This window comes from Phocoena phocoena, chromosome 19 (genome assembly GCF_963924675.1).
Source record: "Phocoena phocoena chromosome 19, mPhoPho1.1, whole genome shotgun sequence".
In the NCBI taxonomy this organism is placed as follows: Eukaryota; Metazoa; Chordata; class Mammalia; order Artiodactyla; family Phocoenidae; genus Phocoena; species Phocoena phocoena.
The window spans coordinates 24,012,171-24,020,412 of record NC_089237.1 but is presented as its reverse complement, the minus strand read 5'-3'; positions in this window follow the sequence as shown (position 1 = coordinate 24,020,412).

The window sequence follows — 8,242 nt, the reverse complement described above, 5'->3', positions numbered from 1 at the left end:
AGAGAGGCCGCGATAGTGAGAGGCCCGCGCGCCGCGATGAAGAGTGGCCCCCGCTTGCCACAACTAGAGAAAGCCCTCGCACAGAAACGAAGACCCAACACAGCCAAAAATAAATAAAATAAAAATAAATAAATAAGAAGACCCCAAGATCACTATTAAAAAAAAAAAAAGGTCTCAGTTGAATCGGGAGCAATCAAAGTGGGAAGAAAAGTGGGCACCTTCGAACTACTAATGCTACTGAAAGGATGGGGCTTGGTGACCAGTTGGATGGTGAACGGAGTGGACATTAAGGATGACTTGCAAATTCTAGTCATACTGCCTTGGAAAAGGTGATGCCTTCACGCTAGATAAGACATACCCGAGGTACCAGTTTTTGAGGGAGATGAGCTATACTTGGACACATAGTCCCTCCCGAGGTCTACTCTCCAATTCTCCTACTCTAGCCAAAGCCGATGTTCTCTTACCCCTCCGTGCAAGCTTCGGGGTGGCACAGCTTCCCCCAGGGTGGTGATGCTCAGAGACACCACGGGGAGTGGGGGTTGGGGTGGGAAGGTGGGGGTTGGAGCTGGGCGCCAGGCCTCCTCACTTCTTGCCCCCACTCGGCACTGCCTCCTGACTGGACCTCTACTTCCTGCCCCTCTTGGAGCTCCCACCCCTCCTAGGTGGGGAGGAAGCTCCCCAGGGAGGCTGGATAAGATGGGGAAGAGATCTGAACTCTGAGGCAGGTTTAGCTCCTAGAGGTTTGCCCTCCTCACCCCTGCCCACCAGATACCCCTGTGCACACCTGGACTCTTGGAACTCTTAGCACAAGAGAAAGGGGGTGGGTGTCTGAGAAACACATAGGGTTGTGGGGAGGCATTGGGTCCAGCCACATGTGGAGTATAGAGAGGGAGTGCAGCCCCAGGACATGGACCCTGAGCGATAAACACAAAGTCGAATGCGCAGCTGTCTATGGAGGGCTCAGGACACAACCCCCAGACCCTGGAAGTGGGAGCCCAGACCTCAGCGCATCACAGAATACCCCACAGTGAGCCCCGGACACAGAGCAGATGCCTAGTTGGCAAGGCCCCCGATGAACAGAGATGCAGACAAAAGGAAGAGAAAGCTGTCAGAGCCAAAAAGGATCTCACACCTTACCTAGATCTCAGAGCTTTCCAAACCGCATTCCCTGGAATCCTCCCTAGGTGTTCTCATGAGGTGGATGGGAGGGAAAGGAGACCTCACCCCCTACTCCAACCAGAAACTCTCCACTTTGCTTGATTTATATACTAGGCATCTGCCTGAGACTCTGCTTGGGGGAGAAACGTAGATTGCTACTAAAACAGACACAAATAACCCCACATTTTGAATTACCGACCTTGTAATTCTGCACACTGGAGAAACTCAGAGCCCACTTTCCCTTAGTCTAACAGCTGAGCTGACGCTCTCAGCTCTTCAGATGTAGGCACTGCATGAATATATGAATTCCTGGACTCTCGGTCCAGTGCTCGAGAGCTACAGCGACTTTCCAGGAGAGGGCACAGCAGCCTGGGAGGTTGGCCCGCCCCGCGTAGAGTTCTTGTGGGGGAAGGGGAAGAGGCATCATCTGTTATTGGGAGACCGGTCTCTTAGGTGTGGCAGCCCTAGAACCAGAGAGGCCTGAGGCCAGCGGGGTTGGCGGGGTTGGCGGGGTGGGGGAGGAGCGGGGGACCCCCCTCCAGCGTCCGGACGCCCACTCATTAGCCGGCGCGCCCAGCCTCCGCTCCAGCCTCCCGCCCCTCTGCCCCTCGTGGTTGGCGACCACCCGGCAGCTGGCGGCAGGGAGGGGGTGCGGCCAAGAAAGGGTTAATCTGCAGAGCCTTTCATCAGCAGCTTGGCGGGCTCCCAAGGCCCACAGGCTGGGTACCTGGGCGCCTACCTCCGTCGGTGGGGCGGAGACGTGACCACAGGGCAGCCCTGCCGTCTGCATTCCTCCCGCGTGAGTGCGTGAGTGACAGCCGCCGCCGCGCCTGAGCCCCTCGCCGGTCCGCCCCACCCGCCCGCTGCGCGGGGCAGAGGTGGGGGCCGGCGCCCGGGGAGGGGAGGGCCTTGCCCCCCTCACCTCCCACACCCCTCCACACACAGCCCCCCACACCCGCACCCGCGCCTCCTCTTTTCTCTCCTCTCCTCTTGCTGTGACCCGTGCTCTGGGGGGAGTCCCAGGCCGGGAGGGAGACCAGGAAAACCCTGCTGGGGACACAGGGGAGAAGCAGAGTTTAGCCTGTGCCATGAGGTCAGGATCCAGGGATGGGGAGATGACCTGGGCTTCCTGGAGGAGCGGTCAGGACAGGCACAGCCAGACCTAGGCTGGGGTCCCTTGGAATTCTGCCTCTGTTCCCTTTATCCTCGGCATGCCCCAGCTCTCCACGTAAATTTCAACCCTCCCTTTACACAGTGGTGGCACAGGCCACAGCCTCAGTTCCTCTTCCCTGAGCTCAGGGCTCTTGCCTTTGATCTCCCCTGAGGTCTGTTGGTGGAAACAGGAAGTTGCCTTTGGCTTGAAGCAAACTCAAAAAGGGTGTAAACAGGCAAGCACCCCATCTTTCAGGCTTCCCCCAGGTGGAGACCAAGTACCAGGGCTGTTAGGAGCATCTTTGCTCTGACAAAGTGGTGGAAATGCACTCCCTCCACCACTAGCCCTGGGGGTTCTCCACAAAGGCCAATGGAATGAGAGAGAGGCTTCAGAGAGGTGCCTCAAAAAAAGTCTTAGGGAAGAGCCTGTCACCAAAGTGGAGCTCAGCCCCAGGCCCAGCACCACACCATTCCACCAGACTAGTGTACAAGGCACCACTCCTGGGAGAGGAACTCCCCACAGGGGACAGCTTGCCCACCCAAGCCCTCTGGGAAAGAGGCACTTAGGGCTGCCCAGAAAAAGGAACTGGGCAACCTAGCCCTAAACTACACAGCTCCCCAAATGCCTCAGGAGTTCCAGAGTCATCAGACCCAGGAAACCAGCAGAGATCCTGAGAATTTTCCACCTCCCCCTTCAAACTGGCACCTCAAGTACAATTTGGAGTGCAAGCTCAGCTCTTGCTTCCAGCCTCTCTCTGTTTGAGCTCCAAGGGCCCTGCGCTTGTGAGCAGAGGAGAGGGAGGGAGGGGCTCAGGGGGGAAGAGGCATGCGGAGGAGAGGTGGGTCAGGGCAGGAGCAGGTGGGGACCAGCCCCAGGGCAGCCCTACTTCCGGACCACAGAAGCACCGCTCTGCCCACTGGTCTCCCTCCCCTCTCCGGGCCGCTCGGCCATCTCCTCTACATCCTGGCTTCTTCCTATTCTGTCTCTGGGATGCCAGTTGCTGGTGTGAGAGCAGGTAGAAGTTTGGTCCAATATCTAGATTTTCAGAAGTCTTCTCTGCCTTTGGAATTCTGCCAGGGTGACCTCCTCTCGCTCTCTGTCCTCAGTTAATTATGTCATTAATGTCTGGGGAGTGGGGTTGAGGCCACTTTCAGGGGAGGAGCAACTGACTCCCCGACCTGGGGCAGAGGGCTTATTCCTGACCTCAAGAAAACAGCCGTCTTTGCCTGAACAGGAGACGGGGTGAGGGGGCAGATATCCAAGAGACCTTGCTTCGCTCTCCCCGAACTCAGCCCTGGGGCCAATGACTCCATCTCAGTTCTCCCATCTCTGAAATGGGATCATAACTCCAGAAACCACACACAGGGGGCGTTCTGAAGGTTCCTCTGTTAATTAGAGATGGGTGTTGGGTGGTCGGTACCCTGGGAGAGCAGGCCAGCTTGGCTGCTGTGATCATACCCCAAGCCTGTGGTCCTCAGCGTGAATGAGATGAATGGCTAAGCTATGCACTGCCTGCCCCAGTTCCCCCACCCCCGCAACTCAGGGTGTCCTTCCAACACCCCAGGCACTACCTTGAAAAGAAGGCTGAGGAACCCACAGATAACAATAAGGCGTCAGGCAAAGTCAGGTAAGGACGAAATAAAATCAAATGAGAGGGGCTTCCCTGGTGGCGCAGTGGTTGAGAGTCCACCTGCCGATGCAGGGGACGCGGGTTCGTGCCCCGGTCCGGGAGGATCCCACATGCCGCGGAGCGGCTGAGCCCGTGAGCCATGGCCGCTGAGCCTGCGCGTCTGGAGCCTGTGCTCCGCAGCGGGAGAGGCCACAACAACAGTGAGAGGCCCGCGTACCGCAAAAAAAAAAAAAAAAAAAAAAATGAGAAATCAGGCAACAGATCTCAGAAGGACTGGTTTCTTCTCCATCTCTCTGCCTGGTCTCTGTGGCTTGTGCTTAGGTAGGGTGATCAGCTGGCCCAGTCTGCCCAGGACTATTCTGGCTTTAGCACTGAAGCCACATCCCCGGAGACCTCTTAGTCTGGGGAAAACTGGGACAGTTGGTCACGCTTTCTCAGGGGGATTTGGAGGCTGGAGACATCACAGATGTCTGATTCCCTTCACTCCTGATTTTCTTTAGGTATCCATGTAGCAATGAAAAAATGCAGGAGGCCTGAGAAGCTTCCACTGCTAGCCTCCCAGACTATACGACATCACGATGGAAAGCAGTCCTCCCCCACGCTGCCGGCTAGGACCCATTTCCACAGTCATCTTTCTTCCAGGAGAATTCTCATCCAAGGACTGAGGTCCTGGGCCCCTGCCCCCCTTCGCCCACTCCAGGCAACAACAGAGCTCTGGTGCTTCTCCTGGCAACCAGGGAGAACCTTTGAGGAGACAAGCCCCAGGTTGCCATCTGGTGGTAATTCCCCAGGGAAGAGATTTGCCCAGGTGACCTCTAGGTCAGCCTCCTTTAAATAGCCCCAAATTGCCTTTGACACAGGCAACCTGGGGTCACTGCTGGGGGAGGAAGACCCAAGACTTTGAAGGCCATACCCCCGAATGGTACTACCTTGAAGCCACTTCTAGGGGCGAGCCTTCCAGCTGCACGACAGCCATCCACAGGCATTCCTGAGGGGTAGCTGCAGCAGCCGTCTCTGCGACGACGGGCAGGGAAGGGGTGAAGGAAGTGGGGGCAGGCCCTCCCTTATACACGCCCAGCTGTTTTCTTTTAGGAAACACCAGACCCCTGCCTCCCCCACCACACACACACACACACACACACAAAATCTCTGTTGATCTAGAAGCATAACCATCACTGCACAAGATGAGAAACCAAGGTCCAAGGGAGACCTGGTGGAAAGCTTAGAGAATGCTGCTCCCCAGGCCCCACCCAGCTGTTCATCTACACGCACACACACAGAGCAGAGATACAGGGCATACAGGTGCCTGGGCCCTGTTTGGAGCATGGCATCCCCCATGAAAGCAGGTTAAGGGGTGGTGGGCAAGCAGCCTAGCCTGGGCCTCTCACTCAGAGCCAGGCCCCCCAGGCTGGCCAGGGAGCTGTCAAATCCCCCACTACAGAGACAAATGGAGCCGTCAGAGAAAATAGCTTCTAATGGGGAGCAGGAGCCAGGCTGGGCTGGGGGCGGGGGGAGGACTCTGCTGGCCAGATGTGAATTCTTCACTAATCACACCAAATTGGCCCAATTTGTTCACTGACACGTGGGGGGACCGGCCTCATCTTTCTCCCACCGAGTGGGCTCCCTCCCTCCCGCAGGGAAGTGCTTTTGCTGTAGGGCTGGGGCTGGCCAGCTGACAGCAGGCTGCGGGGGAAGGGGATGAGTCCAGATTTACACACACGCCTCCCTGTGGGAGCCCAGAAGTTGGCTTGGGCCTGCCTCCCCTCCATCTCTGCCAGCCCACTAGGCCCTAGGTGCTGAGGGCCACAGAGTTTAGGGACCCTGGGGAAGGGGGTGAGGAAGAGAAGGGGGCTAAGGCATCTGCTCCCTTGGAAATGGGTACCATAGGCAAGAATTAGGGAATTAGAGATATTCTTGGGAAGAGTGGGGAGGGGTCTTGGGAAAGGCTAGGGGATCACTTCAGGCAAGATGAAGTCACTTCTTGGAGGCAGTGGAGTTTACCAGGTCCCATTAGGGCCACAGACTCTGAGGCTACGGTGGTGGGTGTTGGGGGGGCAAAGGAGGGTCCTTCCCCCTCTCTCCAACTCTGAGGAAAACTGACCCCTTAAATGCTTCTGCAAAAATCATGTACTGAAGGTAGGAGTAGCAGGAAGGCTGCCAGTGAGACTCTGAGAAGAACTTTCTCACCTTCCGCTTCACGTGCCCCTCTCTTTCTCCAAAGCAGATCAAAAGGCAATAATGAGATGGGCATCTACCAGGGTTTGGGGGTTCCAGGAGGTAGGATAGGGGTGATGATGGGGGCTCAGCCAGGGCAGGAGCATAAATGGAGGCCCCAGCCTCTGAAATCTCTCTTTTCTCTGCCCTGGACCAGGAAAGGGAGACACGCACGTGGGTCTGGGTGCCCTAGCCCACCATCTGAGGTCCACCCTCCCCCTGCCCCCTGACCACACCGCCCACCCAAACAGCCACCCTGGGGTCTCGGAGTTTCAGTGGTCCTGGCCTAGGGAAGATGGAGTGAAGGGGAAAGCCTGTGTAGACCCGGACAGCAGGCTCAGGGCTGCTCGGGCAGGGGATTCTGAGGTTCTGTGGTCTAGAAGGAATTGTGTCAAGTCTCCCTCTTAATTTCATAGAGTCCTTACTCTTGGGGAGGGGGATCTGGCTGGAAGAGGGCCAGAACAGGGCTAGTAACCTTGGGGCCTATGGCAGGGGCCCCCCATGCCCAGCCCAAGAGTAATACTGCTGCCAGCACTTACTTCCTGCCTGAGGGCTGGGGAGAAGGTAAAGGGCATCCAGGTGCCCCAGCCCAGCTAGCTCTGGGGAAGAGGACACCTCCCGTCCCCAGGCCCCCTTCCTTCCTCTTGCTCCAGCCCACCTCTGGGCTAAGCCATTGCTGTCTCTGGGGATGGCCCTTAAGAACTTTCCCGGGGGCTTCCCTGGTGGCGCAGTGGTTGAGAGTCCACCTGCCGATGCAGGGGACACGGGTTCGTGCCCCGGTCCGGGAAGATCCCACATGCCGCGGAGCAGCTGGGCCCGTGAGCCATGGCCGCCGAGCCTGCGCGTCCAGAGCCTGTGCTCCGCTACGGGAGAGGCCACAACAGTGAGAGGCCCAAGTACCGCAAAAAAAAAAAAAAAAAAAAAGGAACTTTCCCGGGTCACCTTTCACCCCAAATCCCAACCTTCCCAAGGCCCAATCCTGTTGCAATCCGTGCTACTCCCTTAGGGGGAATTCCACTGGGGAAACGAGGGAGGGTGAGGCCAGCCCTGAGGGGGAGAGGTCACCTGGTGTGATAACCTGTGGGACCAGGTGTGGCCTGTTCCAGGAGGGAGGAGCAGGACAGAGTTGGAGCCAGGGCCTCAGGAGATGGACAAAGATGACGGAGGCAGGCAAACCCTGTAGGCGAAGTCAGGGGGCATCCTGGGGAGAAAGGGCAGAGGGAAGAAGGAGCAAAGGGCTGAACATAGTCCACCCTGCCCCAATAGCAACTTAATTTTGTTTTTCAATAATTCCTACTCCTCCCTACCTTACCTGCCTCCCTAGATGTCCCTGACTAAGCAGAGTGCCCCCTCCTGGCAGGGTTATGGACCTGCCTTCCAGAGAGCAGAGCCCAAACAGGCAGGGAGGAATGCAGGAAAGTCCCTTTGTTTCTTTTAGAAACACCCTCTACCTTCTGTTTTCTCACACAGTTCCTAGTGGATTTGTGGGCTTATCTACCCTAAGAATAAGACCTCTTCCTCCCACCCAAAGAGTCACACTGACCCAAGTGTGAATTCTAGTTCTGCTACTTACTTGTTCTGTGAACATGATCTATTATTACATAACTTTGAGCTGTTATGTAACCTCTCAGAGCCTCAGTTTCTCATCTGTGAAGTGGGAAACCTACCACAGAGGATGCTGTGAGGACTCTCTGAGGTCATGGAAGCCTTTGGCCTAGCGGCATCCAGCACACAGAGCCGCTGGGTCAGTATCCTTGAATGGATGGATGGACGGACTTGAAGAGCTCTTTATGTCTCTTGCCTGATTTCCTTACAGATTCTTGGGCACCATCTGGATTTCCAACTTAACCCCTCCAGGTCTCAGTGTCCTCAGCAGTAAAAAGGGTGATAATGAGACTCCCCGCCTGGTGGGGTTACTGTGAGGCTTGGATGAACGAGTCCAGGTAAAGACCTTCCAGCAGCGCCTAGTACTTAGTAAGAGTCCAGTCAGTGTTGATGTTGGTCCACTAAAGGCCACCTTGTCTCTCCCCTAGCACGGAGCAGGGCCTTCCCTCCAGCCCACACCATGCTATCTTCAAACAGCTAAG